This window comes from Symphalangus syndactylus, chromosome 15, assembly GCF_028878055.3.
Source record: "Symphalangus syndactylus isolate Jambi chromosome 15, NHGRI_mSymSyn1-v2.1_pri, whole genome shotgun sequence".
NCBI classification, from domain to species: Eukaryota; Metazoa; Chordata; class Mammalia; order Primates; family Hylobatidae; genus Symphalangus; species Symphalangus syndactylus.
Window position 1 is genome coordinate 95,094,692 of NC_072437.2, and position 18,763 is coordinate 95,113,454.

At 35.6% G+C, this 18,763-nt stretch overlaps 1 protein-coding gene across 1 annotated transcript in view; it reads right to left on the reverse strand.

The window, feature by feature from the left end:
- UBL3 (ubiquitin like 3) overlaps window positions 1–18,763 on the reverse strand; it is an 85,877-nt gene that overhangs the window by 12,246 nt on the left and 54,868 nt on the right. The window lies entirely within an intron of this gene.

Consider the following 18,763-nt stretch of genomic DNA (forward strand, 5'->3'; position numbering starts at 1 on the left):
TTATAGAATATACATTTTCACCCAAAAATTAATAAAAATGTTGGCACTGCAGATCTTGTCACTAAACAGAAAAAAATTTAGTTGATATTCTACTTCTTAAAAAATATAATTTAAAGAAAATGAACTATACACAAGTTTTTATCCTATGAAAATTATTAAAACAATAAACTATATATGTTTTTTTTGAGACAGAGTCCCTGCTCTGTCACGCAGGCTGGAGTGTGGTGGCACAATCTTGGCTGGGTGCAACCTCTGTCTCCCAAGCTCAATCCATTCTCCTGCCTCAGCCTCCCAAGTAGCTGGGATTACAGGTGCCCACCACCACGCCCAGCTAATTTTTGTGTTTTTAGTAGAGATGAGGTTTCACTATGTTGGCCAGGCTGGTCTTGAACTCCTGACCTCAAGTGATCCGCCCACCTTAGCCTCTCAAACTGCTGGGATTACAGGTGTGAGCCACCGTGCCCAGCCAAGAAACTTTAATTTTAAAGAACTTTATCATGGTTAAAGAAAGAATCAATAATAGTAGCTCTTTTAGTCCCAACTGCATGACCATATATTTTTTAGGGGGAGTAAGGTAGGACACATGGGACAAAGGATATAAATTCACCCTCAGTGATAACCCTAAGGGGGATAACAGAATTAAAGTGTTTGAGATCTACTGGCTTCACATTTCCAAGTCAATATATATTTGCTTATACCATTGTTAATGTATTTCCCAAATGTTTAATTTTTATCTGTTGTAATTAATTTAATGTTATTTTTAAAAAACACTGTATCTATGTATTTCCCTGTAAGTCACAGAAATACAAGTGTTGTTTCTATTACTCCTGGCCTTTGTTAAAAGAGTAAGTAAGATCCAACTAAAAGTTGGGTCTAGTCCAGAGCTGTGCCCTGGGATAAGGCAATCTAGCCTAGTTTCTTTATATATAAAGAACAGAGAACCTCATTGTACCAGTTTGAATTGTGCCAGGTCCCAGGTTATCCAAGCTCTCCTTTTAGTGACTAATTTTTTTTTCTTATTAAAAATACCAGAAAATCTTTAAGATGTCAGAGTCTACAATGAATAAATTGGTGCCTATTACAGCAGTCACTGATTTACTATCTTTACTACCACCATGGCCAGTGTCACTCCCAGCACCTCACCAATTTGAAAATTTATTATTTGAAAATTTTGTTGAAAGTTATAAAATATCTCCCCTATAAAAATGCATGTACACAATTCTGGATTCAATGTAATGCAAATGAATTTCATATTAGATGGAGTGGAAGTAGATTTCATATTAGAACCTGTATTCTACCTACATATTTCAATTAAAAGTTCTTTAGAAGATAAAAGAAAATAATCTACATTCCAGGTGAAAAGCCTTTTCAATATGCCCAGTAAGAATTTCTTGCTGCTTTTCCTAATTAGAATGAAATTATACCAAATAGCTGAATACAGGAAGAGATCTAATAAAAACATGTTGCTGTAAAGAAGTGATCCAAAAACTTTGAGTTCCACTTGAACAAGTTCAAGAAGTAGTCTGCAAGAATGATTACACTCTAAGGAAGTACCACCTTATTTATTTCCTATAGCAAATCAGTAATAAGCAATTCTTCAAGCAAGGAACCTAACATCTATGCAACACAATATGAATTTTAGTCCTCACAGATACATTACTACTCATGGCTTTCTCTTAATGTATGAATAACAAATACATATTACCCTATGAACTTATATGGAATATTTAAGGTTCTTCAGTCATTAATGTCCAAGAAATTCTGCCCCTAATAGTTCAGCCACTTGTGTTTAACTAGAAAAAATATAATTAAATTCAAGCTTCCTAATTAAGAGTTATGCAAATTATGTGAACTAAATACTTCTTAAAATTTTTTAAGCTTAAAATTAATTTCCATTGGGCTTTTACTCAAATTATAATATTTAAAAATGATGAAAGGAAATAGATTTAGTCTTTAGGATCTGTAAAGGTGACACCAAAGCCTACTTTTGATTTTCCCTGATGTCTATCAATATGGAAATGGGAAAATAAGTGATAGTATATCCTTACCATGGAAATCCATGCAGCTGTTAAACGACATGAGACAAAGACCTGTATGATCTGACATGAAAAGAGAGCCACAATATATTAAGTGAGAGAAAGCAGCCAGGTATAAAACAGTATTGTGGGAACAAAAGAACACATGCCTATTTGCTATGGACTGACTTGCATCTCCCCAAAATCTCTCTATTGAAGTCTTAACTCCCAAAGTGACTGTGTCTGGAGGATAGGGTAATTAAGATTAAAGCGAGATCATAAGGGTGGGGTCCTCGTCTGTACAACAGCGGCCTTCTAAGAGGAGAAAGAGCTCGGCTCCTGTGCTCTCTCCCTCTCTTCCTGCCCTACAGGTGGGGACAGCAAGAAGGCAATGGTATTTTGCCTGTCTACTGTATTTTGCTGTGGCAGCCTAAGTTGAATAATACACACAAAGAAAAACATAAACAGGGTGTGGTGGCTCACGCCTGTAATCCCAGCACTTTGGGAGGCCGAGGCGGGCAGATCACGAGGTCAGGAGATCAAGACCATCCTGGCTAACACAGTGAAACCCCATGTCTACTAAAAACACAAAAAATTAGCCAGGCATGGTGGTGGGCGCCTGTAGTCCCAGCTACTCGGGAGGCTGAGGCAGGAGAATGGCGTGAACCCGGGAGGCGGAGCTTGCAGTGAGCCGAGATTGTGCCACTGCACTCCAGCCTGGGCGACAGAGTGAGACTCTGTCTCAAAAAAAATATATATATATATATAGAGAGAGAAAATAAGAAATATATATATATATATAGAAAATAAGAAATGTGAGGCTCCCTTTAAAAAGGGAAGCAGCTTTTGATAAAATAGAAACTAGGATTGGTGAGAAGGTTGACAAAAAAAAAAAACAACAAAAACTAAAAACTAAATTACTTGGATCTAAAAACATCTTGTTTATTCAACTTTCATGTTATAAATTCCTTTGCTGTGCTATAACAGGCTAGAAAATATAGAATATTCATGGGTTGCTAAACAAGTAACTTGTTTACTAATAAGGTTGAGAAAAGGTGTACCTAAGATTACATTTACCTATCCTACCTAACCTATATTTTCTATCTTCAATGACACATTTTTCTACTTTGTTTTCCTGTCATTCCATATAAAGAGATCAGGACTCTCTTGCTGCCAAAATGTTTTATTACAGCAACTTGGTTTCTTGCCTCTCTGGTACAGCAGTTTATAAGCTTAAAACTTTGAATTAAATAAAAGTGCTAGCCAGGCGCGGTGGCTCAAGCCTGTAATCCCAGCACTTCGCGAGGCTGAGGTGGGTGGATCACTTGAGGTCAGGAGTTCGAGACCAGCCTGGCCAACCTGGTGAAACCTGGTCTCTAATAAAATACAAAATATTAGCCGAGCATGGTGGTGCACACTTGTAATCCCAGCTACTTGGGAGGCTGAGGCAGGAGAATCACTTGAACCCCAGAGGCTGAAGTTGCAGTGAGCCGAGATCATACCACTGCACTCCAGCCTGGGCAACAAGAGCGAAACTCCGCCTCAAAATAAATAAATAAATAGTGCTTCTGACAGTTTAAAACCCTAGAATACAAAGCAAAACTCTGTTTATATTTCAATAGTATGGGTGTGTATATCTCAAACATATATATGTACAAACTAAAGTCTTGAAGGATATGTACCAAATGTAACAGTACTTATTTCATCTTTAGTTTCTTCTTTGTGTATTCCTGCATTTTCTAATTTTTACATTAAGTCTGTATTACTTTTAAAATACAGTAACATTTAATTCAAAGAGTACTCAATCATTTCATGATATTCCTAATAAACTATTAATATTTTAAAAAGTTAAAGCTATCAAGTACTGTATCGGTATGGGCTCTCAAAGAAATATAAATGATTTTCTTAAGTAGACAAATAAGCATGTCAATTGTAATAAATACCACTCTGGTGGGGGAATGCTGATAATAGGGGAGGCCGTGTATGCATGGGGGAAAAATGTAAATGGAAAATCTCTGCCACCTTCTCAATTTTGCTGTGAACCTAGAACTGCTCTAAAAAATAAAGTTGGCCAGGTGCAGTGACTCATGGCTGTAATCTCAGCACTCTGGGAGACGGAAGCAAGAGGATAGCTTGAGGCCAGGCGTTTGAGACCAGCCTGGGCAACAAATTGAGACCCTGTCTCTACAAAAAATTTAAAAAAAAAAAAAGAAAAAGCCAGGTGTGGTGGCACATGCCTATAGTACTAGCTACTCTGGAGGCTGAGGCAGGAGGATTGCTTGCACCCAGAGTTTGAGGCTGTGGGGATACAGTGCAATGATCATGCCATTGCACTCCAGCCTGGGTGACAGAATGAGACCCCATCTCTAAAATAAAAATAAAAATAAAAATAAATCAACAAAGCCTACTTTTTATAGAAAACATTAAGCACAGAAATATAGAAATACAACATTTAAAAATGAAGTTATAAGATATTCATGGATCCTTTGAAGACTATTCATTGAACCTAAGACCTTCTGTTCTAGATGTCTGGCTGAAGAAATTATCTTTGAACATTCCCAATCTCTCTCTTTTTTCCTCTCACAAGCTTTTAAGCTTCAGGCTTGTGAGAGGAAAACCAAACCAAAACAAAACAAGACAAAACAAGACACACATACCGTACTCCATAAATTTAACTGGGTTCGTGCCACAAAATTCTCAGCATTTCCTAATTTAAAACTAACACACATCACAGTTGCCAATAAACTGATACTACACTTTCATATTTCAAAAATCAATGGTCTAAAGAGTTCATATTTATCTAGATATTCAGAATATTGGAAACTCATAGCCTCTAAATATGTTTGAACCAAATTTAAAAAATATTATTTTAATGTTTATAGGTGGCTATGAATCTTCGGTTTGACACAGACCCTACTACTCCCTCCTTACTCCCCCTGGCCTGCTTCAGACACTCAGGAAACTGCCTAGTTCCAGAAAACATTTGAGTTTGTTAACTCACAGTAGAGTCTGAAAGTAGTTTGGAAGTATAAAATGAGAACAAAAAGCAGGGTAAGATTTTAAAATCTTCTACTCAGAGGAAACCTAATCACCCTTCTGGGTGGGGAAGGGGGAGAAAATGACAACTGCAACAGTAACTGTGTAAATACATAAGTCTAAAAATTTATCAAGTCTTATAGCAAAACTGCTTCAGGAAAGAAGCTTATGTCCAAAATTGAAAACAGTAGCAATAAACCCACAACACTGCACTGTTGAGTAAAGTAACTCTTGCCTGAAACATCCAGTGCCCGGATCAGTGTTTGGCACATAGTAGGTGCTCAGCCAGTAACTGGTGACTAATATTTCAGTTTTTTCAGTTTCAAGATGCAAGTAAAAGTGCAGACTAGAAAGGTCAGAGCTGATTCAAACCTAGGCTTCAGCGTTCTGGCATTGTATTGAATGAGTGGCATAGTATGTAGAACAGGACTGGATAATAATTGTTTCTTGGTAGTGCTGTGGTCACGCAGATAGTTCAAATGCGTGAACACCTCAATCTTTAATTTGTTTTGGGCTCTGGATCTTTACTGTCAGCAACATGCCACAGTTAACATAAGTAAGGTATTCTGAAAAGTAAAATTAAAAAGTAAAATTAATTCTAAGTTACCATATTAACATATACATTTGGGCCTACTTTTCAAATGGACTAGGTTAATAGATATAGACAATTAACAGATTGGTCTTAACTTGGGCCTATGCTTATATCTATGAGACAAGCTTGCTACTAGACTAGAGCCATGAATCTGCCTCAGTATGCTTGTCAAGTATACCTTAGGACTGTAAGAAAGATGGAGAAAAACACTGGATTCCCATAATTTCCTTTAGAAGAAATCTTTAAAGCAATCACACAGATAAACAACTGGATACCCGGGCTGGTTATTAGTTAATTGTTCCTATGCTATAATAAGAATCTTCCAGGGCTTATTCAGATAAATAATGTTAACTGTAGCTCCTCTCAGTAAATGTATGACAATTTCTATAAATGTGAGCTTGTTTCCTTTAAAATATTAAGTACTTATTATTTAAATATTTATTAGTGAAAGACCTTTTTACTTCTTTGAAGCCAAGCTAAGTCTAAGTATAAAATACATTTAAAAACCTCTACTTGTAGGGTAATGGGATCCTTGACACATCAACAATGGGTTAAAAATAAGACTTATTTACAGCTTAAAATGTAATATACTTTGTGTACATACCTGTCTAAAAGAAAACTGGTAATAAGGACTCTGACTTGGTATGAGAGCTATTATGTAGTAAAGTTCCTAAGAGATGGCATTTAGATCATTCAAATGAATTATATATTTTTTATATTTACTTTTGAGGCAAAACAAATCAAACAAGACTATTAGTGAGGCAGAACTACCACGATGATTTCCTGTAAGGCCAATGGATACAACAAGAACTCTTCAATGCATGTAATTTCAAGTTAGGACCATTTTTAATCAAACTGCCATTTCTGTTTGTTAGATAGTATCAATTTGGGGAAATTACATATAGAACTTAGTTTATAAAATAATACGTTTTTAGTTGGTTAGGACGGAAATAAACGAGGGGAAAGAAAGAGGGAGGATGGAAGATGGAACTGACTAGAATGGTCTTTGGATATAAAATATAATTATGGAGATGGACCATGCCCTTTAAAAAGACTGTTTTCTACCAAAAGACAAATACGTTGATCAGAAAAAGAATTCCCACTTCTCCTCTGAGAATCTCTTAAGAATAAAATGAGTATTGGGATACTCTACTTCACATGCCAGTCTTCCTTAGGGAAAACCATCAACAGAAGCACCCTTTGCCTTTCTACTGCTCATTGCTGCCTTCTTTGCTAAATGGCAACAACAAGCAGGTAGCCAGTGGGAAAGGTATTAGACCCTTTTTGCAAATCTTTGGAAAAAAAAAAAAAACAACAAAAAAAAACTCCCAACTTATATCAACGGAGTTATGCTTAAAAGGTAATATACTATATGATTCCACTTATACGATATTCTTGAAATGACAAAATTATAGAGATGGAGAATGGCCAGGCTGGAACGGGAGACAGGAAGGGTTACTTTGCCTATAAAAGGGTAGCACAAAGAATCCTTGTGATGGAACTGTCCTGTATCTTGGCTGTGGTAGTTGGTACAGGAATCTATCTGTGATAAAACTGCATAGAACTAAATACATACACACATGCACGCACACACACACACATAAATGCATATAAAACTGGACAAATATTAATAAAGTCTGTGAATTTTATCATTACCAATTTCTTTTGAGACAGAGTCTCACTCTGTCACCCAGGCTGGAGTGCAGTGGTGGGATCTCGGCTCGCCGCAGCCTCCGGCTCCCGGGTTCAGGCAATTCTTCTGCCTCAGCTTCCCGAGTAGCTGGGACTACAGGTGCACGCCACCACGCCCGGCTAATTTTTGTATTTTTAGTAGAGACGGGGTTTCACCATATCGACCAGGCTAGTCTCGAACTCCTGACCTCAGGTGATCCGCCTGCCTTAGCCTCCCAAAGTGCTAGAATTACAGGTGTGAGCCTCCATGCCTGGCCTATCATTATCAATTTCTTGTTGTGATACTGCACTGTGATTATGTAAGATGTTACCATTAGGGAAAACAGTGAACAGTGTTTGGGATTTCTCTGTATTATTTCTGAAAACTGCATGGTTAATTTATAATTGTCTTAAAAAGATTTTTTTTAAGTGCTCAACTTCTTATAATTTGGTATTTATGTCGGTCTCTGGTTATTTTTCTTACTTACATTTGAAAATGAATAGTTTTTAAAAAATAACATCATATTAAAACAGCTACTTGATCTAGAAAAAAGATATAAACCTATCAGTGACTAATTTTAATATGTAAATTTTAAAATAAACATTTTCTAGAGTTATGAATTTATAAAGGGCATATTTTGAATTTTTGCTAACTGTACTGTAAAAGAAACAAAGAATAAGGAAGTGATATATTCATTTTCCTATGTAAGACTGATTTAAAATAAAAATTATTCAAACAACTGCAGCGCTAAAATATGGTATACATATTTCATAAACTTTCTTTTATTCATTTTTTCAAACATTTTCTAAAACAGACACTGCTTGGTACCTGGATTGCAAAAGGTTAATATGAAACTCCTTGAGGATCTCATAACCTTGAAGCTATGAGAGACATACAAACAGACAACTATGGGAGGGAGGGATAGTTAGGATATGTAATTGTAAGTGCTTGATAAATATTTGCTAGACGAATTTTAAAAATAATAAAAAGGAGGCAGCTGAGGGTCTGAGATTTCTCAGTGGGGTGTGGAACAGTGAGTTATAAAAAGTAAAAATAATAGCTTGCCATTTGTTGAGTGGTGTAGTATATTTCAGGTACTGCACTTGGTTATTCTACCTAGCCCATCTCTGAAAAAGGTATTACTCTCCCATTCTAGAGTTGTGGGACAGAATTCAGCAGATAAGCTGAGATTTGAGCCCAGGTGCATCTGAGCCCACAGCACCTAGCTACCATATCACTCTACTAAAGACCAACTGACCCAGCAACTCCATACCATGGTCCCTATATGGGCCTGCTTATTCTCCAGCATCATCTCCACCACTCTTCCCCTCACTAGGCTCCAACCACAGGGGTCTTTCAGTCAAAACTGCTAATTTCTTACTTGCCCCAAGGCCTTTACACAGGTTTTTCCTTCTGCCTAGAATGCTTTGCACTCCTCACCCTCTACCCCAGTTCGCACATTCTAGCTTACAGATGTCTGAGAGGGAATGGCATTAATAAATCCTTTGGCAATCTAATCATCCTGGATGAAATAATGACCCATTTTTTGAAAAAAAAAAAAAAAAAAAAAAAAAAAAGAGTAGAAAAAGAATTTCAAAAAAGAACTGGAGAAGTCAAGAAAGGATTTCTCTCCCCCACTGAAATGGGGCAGCAATCATATTTGCGAAGAAGTAATTTAAGCCATCTGTGAAAACAGATTTTAACCTATAATACATCTGAATTCCTAACTATGAATGTACTTGTATTCAGTAGACTAAGGCATGACGTTGTAAACTAGGGTACATTTAGATTTGCTAAATGGATGGAAGAAGCTACGGGATCTTTTTCTATATCCTGTTTAGCATTTAGTATGATGTAGATCCTAATATTTATTAAATGTTAATATTAAATTCTTACAGGTAGAACACTCAGTGAGATTCCTGTTTTTACTTGTGGAAACATTCACCTACCCTATGAGGTAGATAAGAGAGGTCAGAGAGTCCTCTAGCTTAAGTTCCCAAATAAAACTTTTACAACATCTCATTTACTTGGAATGTGAACTTGCAGAACATTTTAACTCATTTTAAAATGTAGGTGGAAAACTACATTCCAAAGCAACATTTAATAATTTTTGAATTATAGAAACCATTCAACTACTTATTAGCTAAAATATTTTTGGGAGAATACTCAACATGAACAAAAAGCTGTTGGGCTATAGAGATGGATGAACAGTAATAGTTAATTAGCCTCCTTGCTTTCTATGTAAATTGTTTTTTTTTTTCTTCATCAGTGAAGAAACAAAGAAAACTTTGGGTTCTTATAAATACATTTCGGAATCAAAGTATAAAACTCACAATTCATAAAGCATTTAGTGCCCAGCACATAAGTCCCTAATAGTTAGATATTATCACAAATTATCATCATCATTATATCCATCGTCAGTTTAGTAAATCACATAATGCTAACTATATAATGCTCTTTCCTTTAGTACTTTAAAATGTACATTTACTTTCAGTTTGGGAAACTTTGATAAAATTAAAATTCCATGAGAAGACTGACAGTATGTTTTATTGAGAATTCTTGCAAATTATTCTTAAAATTACTTTTTTTGCAAGTTCAAAATCCTGTAAGCTTACAGAACATATTGATTCTGAAATTAAACTATGGTCTGTATCACTTTAAAACCTGACTGTAGGATATCCCTCGCATCTAGGATACAAGGTAACAGCTTTAACCCGATTTCAATGTGCAACGGTAGCCCTCTAGTTTTCTACAATACTATTAACTTAAATAACAAATTTGAATGAATTCAGAAGTACTTTCTGTAGGGCACTGGACTGATTTCTAGAGAAATCTTTGTTTTGGGGAGTATCTTTAGGTCACATGGCTCAATAAATTAAGAACAACTGTTCAGTACAACTGTTTCTGTCACCCAAACGCTGAAGATATTAAACTAAGAACGGAAAAAGGGAAATGGTAAAGGCAAAGCACTAGAGAGGACAGCAGGGAGGGGAAGAGTAGTATATATTCATGATACAGTTTCATATATTTCAGGAAGATGACAACTCTATTTCCTCTGTCCACCTCCCATTAGTGGGGGCATGATGGTGGAAGTTTTTTGGATAAGATAGCCTGAAATTAACCAGTATTTACTGAAGATCAACTAGGCACCAGTTTTCTTTTGAATAGTTCTAGCATAAGGCATATTTCCAGAACCTACTATATAGTACTTTCTCTTCTCTCTAACCATCTAGTTACTCCAATAAATCCAGGTATGATACAGGATAAATCTTTTATGTCTACACTTATTTGTCTTAGCTTTACCACTATTTGAGCCTTCCACAATATCCCCTTTGAGATGACTGTTCCTTTGTTGTGTCAGTTCCCAGATTCCCTCTCTCCTACTTATTCTAGGCTATTATCAAATTCTCAGTACTACTTTAAATTCTATGCCTTTCACAATATTCCTCAATCATTCAACACAGAACAATTTTTAAAACTAGGAGTCTCAGAATTCATCCAGTTCATAGATAAGGAAAAGACCAGGATAGAGATGCCCTGAGAGGCTAGCTAGAACCTGGGTTTTCTTCCTCCTAGGTCAGGGCTTGTTCCAGCATATTTCGATGCCACCCCAAAACACCCTCTCAAGACTCCTCCTATTTCTTTCTAAATATTCGATTTCTATCTTATTCAAATAGCCTCTCCAGAAAAGCTTGTTTTCTCTTAGGATTTACACAACTTTTGAGACAAAATACTCCTTAATTAATCTGCTATATACTAACTGAAAACTAGTCCTGCATTTCTCTGACCCATGGAACTTCTAGGGAATATAAGTAGATGCTAAGAAAAAAAGAATTCTTAATTACTGTGAAATAAGTTTGGAAATGGGTTAAAAAATTCAAACAATGCAGCTGCCAGGGAATGGAGGTAGGGCTTAATGGGGAATTGCGTGTGTGTGTGTGTGTGTGTGTGTGTGTGTGTGTGTGTGTGTTTGAGATGGAGTTTTGCTCTTGTTGCCCAGGCTGGAGTGTAACAGCGCGATCTCGGCTCACTGCAACCTCCACCTCCTGGGCTCAAGAGATTTTCCTGCCTCAGCCTCTCAAGTGGCTGGGATTACAGGCATGCACCACCACACCCAGCTAATTTTGTATTTTTAGTAGAGATGGGATTTCACCATGTTGGTCAGGCTAGTTTCGAACTTTTGACCTCACGTGATCCACCAGCCTCGGCCTCCCACAGTGCTGGGATTACAGGTGTGAGCCGCCATGCCCAGCGGGAATTATTGTTTAATGGGCATAGTGTTTCAGTTTTGCAAGATGAAAAGAGTTCTGGAGACAGATTGTGGTGATGGTAGCAAAACATCACAAATGTAAAATACCACTGAATTGCACATTTTAAAATGGTTACAATGGTACACTTTATATGTATTTTATCACAATTTAAAAATATAAAAGAAAATTTCAATTCAAGTAAGTTTCTTCACTGCAAAATTCAGAATCTTTCATATGCCAAAATCTCTAAGAGGAGAGCTATACCTGTATTATTAGTGTGTTCAAGATTGTTCTACTTTCAGCTGATTCTTCAAAAGACTGAACACACAAATGTGTGTTAAAAAGGCACTAGGCTAGATGTGCTAGAAAATACAGAGATGATCAAACACAGTTGCTAGCTCTATAGTAGTTTGGGTTTGCTATAAGGCATTCAGCCACCTCAGCAGGCAATGGGGCTAACACAAACAGGTCACTGAAATTCAAGTTTATTTGCTTTTTTTCAAATATGTTGGGCATAATGTATTGACGTAGAAACAAAATTTTACTTGTAATGGAAAGTCAGCCAGAAGTCCTATGACACAGCATTGTTACCTTTAAAAATGTTAAAATAGCTGTAATTAAAATAATCTACTTATTGTTAGGGGGAATGTAAAAATGACTCCCCATTTTATAGCATAACTATCAATTAAATATTTGTATCACTGTTGTATGAAAGAGAATATACCCAGAGATGGTCTTTAATATTAGAATAAAATTCACATAAGATGGACACTGTAAAAACACCGAATTTAAAAAGGTGCATCTTTCCCCATACTTTTAAGAAAACATGGGGAAATGGTTTAATGCTTGATGTCATGGCTAGAAAATAAGATCATTTTAATGTATGGCTTCACCCTATGGAAAGGAAACTAATGGTCCTCAGAGGTATTGTTCTAGATGACTATTAAAGTTCCTCACTAATATCTGAAAATCATTAAGTAAAAAGAGAATGTTATTTAGGAATATAATAATATACATAGGACACATAAACATTCAGTAATGACCAATTCATTCTTACCAGTCACACTTTAGACTTGAATAGAGGTAAAATTACATAAATCCAATGCTCTAATTTCTTTATCACTAACTCTTTATCTTTCATTCCTTTTAAACCTGTGTCTATTGAAGCCATGCTACTGAACTGTGCTCTTAAAGGTTACTTATGACCATCTAATGAAAACATCAAAAACCTTCTTCTCATTTCTCATCTTCCTTAGTCTCTGCAACATTCCACACAATTTAACTCCTTACTTCTTAAATGTCTTTCCTCATTAGGTTCCTATAATTCCCAAAGTTATGTTTTCTGGAACACCAACCCCCAAGAGGTATTCTGGGGAGAAAGGGGTTCTGATGTCAGATAAATTTACAAAACACTACTTTATATGTTTCCTTCTTGGAGATGTGTTATGTATGTTAACATATTAAAAGGGCACAGAATTCGTGTAGTGAATGAGTATTTAACTACAGAACCAATTTTCTTTCCCATATTACCTGTTACCACCTGACAGAACTAATGTTTAGTAAAACATCCTTTGGGAAGACTATTCCTGCTTGTTTAATCCTTTGATCCTCTCAGTTGGTTTCTCTTCCTTTTATAATCCAAATATGGGTTTTTCCAAGGTTCCCTCATCAGTCTCTCTCCCCATCCCTGCTCCATCCTTGAGAGATCTCATTCACTCCCAAGGCTTCCATTGTCACCCATTTGGAATATTCCCAAACTAATTATCCATGAAGTGCCATTTTCACTTCTCCATCTGCTAGCTGTCCATTTCTGATTGGGTAGATAGCTTACTGTCCCCTCAAAATTGCTATGTTTAAAACTGAACTTATTTCTTACCAACAGATATCTTTCCTGACTTATTCATTTCTGCTGAATTCTCCTGGTCTCCCAGTCCTTTAGGCTTGAAAGCTCAGTCATCATTTACTCCTGCCTTTTTTTCTCACTTGCCCTTACCCAATCATAATTCTTTCAAATTCTCTCTGCCAGTTTCTCAGCCCAATCCATCCTGTACTCTCAAAAACATTCTTAAAAGTTTAAAATTCTGTCAGGGTGTTCTAGACAGCTAACATTTACTAATCACTTACAAGTGCTGCATGGTACTTTCTATGAGGTACACAGTTAAACATCATAGGACCCTATAAGACAGGTACCGTTATCTCCGTTTTATAGATGGTAAACTGGGACACTAAGGTTAAGTAACTCTTAAGATCAAATATTTACAATCCAAACTCTTCAGTCCAACTACTGCTCATTCCCTATCCAAGTTTCTATTTCAGCCAAAGCAATATATTCATTATAAATCCTATCCTGGCAAGAATCACCAGAATGACTTTCTGATTGTTCTTGTTCGGTTCTGAGGTCACCTTTGAAGCCTAAGTGACCACTCAAATCTACACTACTCCTTCCTTCCTCAGAGTTTCTATCTGATCACTGTCACCATAGGGTCCATGCTTGCCTAGGAAATTCTGATTCATGTTTGCTGTTTCACTATTACTATGCCCCCCTTCACTCTGAAAAGTACCTCAATTTAGACAATAAATTATAAGGTCATCCTACATATATCACATCTGTTATTGTAGCAAGAAACCATTTATGTCTATATCCTACCAACTCCCCCAATTAAATCATGGTCCTTGAAGGTAGAAAATCAATCTGAAAACTTAAACTGGTCTTATTTCTCTTACACCAGGCACATTTATTATGTGTATGTGGCTACAGAACAATTGTGGAAATGAAGTTCCATTGGTTGTGTTTTGTTTCTCGATTAAATCCTGCTTTTAAATCAAAAAAGGAAAAATAATTCAAGTTAATTCATATAGTTAACCTCAGTCACAGTGCTTGAAAAAAGTAGGTATTTAATACTTTGAAAGGATGAATGAATAATGTACTAGAGTACGTATGCCAAACGATAGCCAACATTACTAAAATATTTCAAAGATATACATGTAACTGGACACTTCGTGTATAACCACCATGTGGATCTACCAATAATTACCAAGAAAAAATGTTTTCTAATATTTTTTACTGTTATACACAGTTGAGTGATAACAGACTATTTCCCACAACTATTTTGGAATACAAGCTCTGAAATAGACCACAGTGATAATAAAAACCAATTGCTCTAAAGAGGGAAAAAATAAAAATAAATAAATAAATAAATCATCCTATTCTTTACAGTATGTTGTCAGTTAACTCATTATTCAAAAGTGATAGCAAGCTCTCCTGTTTAAAAGAATACAGTCTGTCTGTCTATGAAGAAAACGATTGTTTCATACAGCCTCTGCTTTGCAGTCCTATTCAGCTCACACAGACAATTTGCATCAACCTGTGACTAGTGATACTGTCACTTAGTGGTGCCCCAGAGAGCCATGATCTCACGTGCTCTTAATATTGAAGTTCTTATTTATAAATAGATGTCTCTGGAATACTCATGAATTCTTACTTGAATACAATGGTGTTTTATTAATAGTTATTAATAAAATTTTAAACTCCTAATACATAATTTATCAATTTACTTAGAATTGATATGACAAATTATTCAGCAGGACAGCTTTGCATAACAAGCAGGGAAAACGACAAGCAAAAGTGACAAATACATCCCTGTCACTACATAATATAAAATACAGCACAAAATTCTGCATCTATGCATACTTTCTAAGAATGCTAATTAACATAATTATTAAGTGCTATTTACTAGAGGTGAAGGCATCACACTATGTTTTTTTTAAAAAGCAGAATGCTCATAAACTCATTGTTAGAGAATATAAATCTAGCAGCATCAGAACACTTCGTATTACAATACAGAAAGCAAAACGAATGGCAGCAGATGGCTTCAAAGAGGGGAAATAAAGAAGAGAACTACAGAATAGTAAAGTGCAAATTAAAATTGAAAGGAAAAATTTTAAAAAGAAACAGCTAAGGAAAAGAACAGATAAACTCCTGGGGGAAAGTCAATGACTAACAGACAGCAGAAATAATATTCATAAATAGGAAAGATCAGTATATGCAGATTAGACAATTATCTAAAGCCATGGACATGAAAAGAGCAGAATGCATCATTGTTAGAGACACAATTCAAGAACTAATGGATCCCTGGCACTGAGCTAGAAAATATCACATATTTTTTGCAAATTTAGAAACAAGCTCAGAGTTTTTAAAGAATTATCTAAGGTTATAAAAAACAAGACAGAATTCTAAATAAATTGGTATAGGTATGGCAACCCTTTGACGTGAACTATTTACTTAGCAATGTTCTATTTATTTATTTTAGTTTTCTTATTACTTTAATATTCTAAATTTCTTCCTCTTTATAAATTACTCAACTGTTCTATTTTTAATCAATGATACAGCGTATACTCACTTCTATTATCTACAATTATCTACATCTACAATCCTCAAGAATATGTGAGGGATGCCAGAAGTCGCTACCATATATCAATGATAACTCAGAGTAACTAACACCATAAAACGGATACAAAGTCTGGAAAAGGTTTAAATTAGTCTCTGGACCTGTCATTACAAGAACTAATGTGTGTTACTACCACTTTCATTTCTTCTATTAGATTTTTTTTCTTTTTTTTTGAGACAGAATCTTGCTTTGTCGGTCAGGCTAGAATGCAGTGGCACAATCTTGGCTCACTGCAACCTCCACCCCCAAGGTTCAAGAGATTTTCCTGCCTCAGCCTCCCAAGTAGCTGGGATTACAGGTGTGTGACACCACGCCCAGTTAATTTTTTAGGTTTTTAGTAGAGATAAGGTTTCGCCATGTTGGCCAGGCTGGTCTTAAACTCCTGGCATCAAGAGATCCACCCGCCTCACCCTCCCAAAGTGCTGGGATTACAAGTGTGAGCCACTGCACCTGGCCTATTAGATATTCTCTTATTTTCAGAATAGTCAAGATGTTAATGTTTGAACACTTACCAATACTGAAGGAATTATCCTTACTTTATCTTAAAAGTTTCAGAAAGTATGACTATGCCATAAAAGCTGCTTTCTTAGGGAATAAAATTACTTTTTTTCTCAGTTTTCTTCAATAGCAATTCAACATTAATAAGAGGGAATCTTTATTAACACTACACACACACACACACACACACACACACACCCCTACCTATATGCATGTTGACCTTTTCTGACCTACTTTAGTTATGTTTGTTAGGTGAAAACTAAGTACCCAGGTATAGGTTAACTGAATTTAGAGAATAATAATGATCCTAGAAGTTAGAAGAAGATATAAAGAACATGGCTGGTAGCAGATATGATTTTAAATTGTATTTTAATCACAACTATTTTTATAGAGCTACACAGTTACCAGGTTTTATTAATTTTTCTTCTGCAGTGTTTATCCTTTATTTTTCCTCCATTCACCTGTCAGCATCCTAGTTTAGACTCTTATCACTAGGTAAGTAATCTACTAATGGGTCTTCCTGGGCACTGGGTGCCCTTTCTCCGATGTATCTTGCTCTAGTTAATCCTGTGTATTAATTTATCCATGCAAAATGTATTTATCAGGCACTTATCATATCAATGCTTAAATATTCAAGACCTGCAAAAGCAACAGAAATTAGCAGGTACGCTTCAACATGTGCTTCTGAGATCAGGAAATTGGCTATGAATTTGAGTACATTTTTCTTGCAGCAGGTACAGGGAAGAATTAAATGCATGCATCAAGACTGTAAAATAACAAAGGCAGAATTCTACTCAAAGAGACTTACAATTATTACAAATTGTAGCCAAAACATTCTTATCTTGACACTCTTAAATGATAAGACAGCAAACATTCATTTCAAATTCAAGTACTCAGGCTATTCACTCATGAATGGAGTTAGTGATTTTGATCACATATATTCATACATAAACTTTTATGTGCATAAGACCTAATGCCTTCAAGGAATAACTCTACTGCCAGGGTCTTTAATCTAGCAAATACCAAATAATCTGGAGCCTAACCAATGCTGATTTATAAACTTTTATGTCCTAAAGGATTAACTTGTAAATCCATTGTTTGTAACCTGGATTATATTTTCCAAAGGGGAAAAAAATGAGCTATATATGGCAGCAAGTATCCTAGGGAACTCCTAAGAATTTAACCTAATAATATAAAAAATATATACTTAATATGCAGTACATAGTAGTAACATTAATAACTGCTAATACATGTAACTCTTACTAAATCCTCTAGTCAGGATCTAGTAAGTCACATTATTAATAATATTAGTAACATTAGTTACTAACATTAATTATATTATTATTAATTAGTAACAATTAGTAACATTATTAATATGTAATAACACTATTAATAACTGCTAATCCAAATACCTCTTGCCAGATCCTCTTTTAGGTGTTTATATATTGACTTATTTAATTCTCACCGCAACCCTAAGGAGAGGTGGCAGCTTGTGCCTGTAATCGCAGCTACTAGGGAGGCTGAGGCAGGAGGATCACTTGAGGCCAGGAGTTCAAGACCAGCCTGGGCAACATAGCAAGGCCTCATCTCAGAAAAAAAAAAAGAGAGAGAGAGCCATGGGTGGTGGTGTGCACCTGCAGTCCCAGTTACTTGGAAGGCTGAGGTAAGAAGATCACTGGAGCCCAGAAGTTTGAGGCTACAATGAGCTATGACTGTGTCACTGCACTATAGCCTGGGTGGCAGAGGAAGACTTTGATCTCTCTTTTTTTTTTTTTTTTAAATAAGGAGAAGAATTTTAAGTTTTTCTTTTTAATGGCATTTTTAAATACTTAGTTATATTGTTCAGTTCTTATCATTAGAAAGCCTGAAAAGAGAACAGAAGATAAAACTTGAAAGATCTACTGCAAAGGAAGAAGCATGTTAGAGCTGGCCTAATATAAATAATTAGATGATAAAAATTAAGTCATTTGCTAAAAGGCTGAAGATGTGAGCTGCTTTTGGAGCCTTTGGAAGTGGTTTTTGTGCCAGGAGTAGTTTTTGTGCACAGAAAATAAAATCTAGAAGTTTAATTTTATTTTTTAATTAATATTTGATTTATGAAAATTACAAAAAAATTCAAAAAATTAGTCCCAGTTTTTAAAGTTACCTTTGAGCTTTTACTTAACTTACAAATCTGTCAAAATGTATCACTTACCACTGGCTTTCAATTATTTAGATTTTAAACTGCAATTATAAATTGAACAGATTCAATT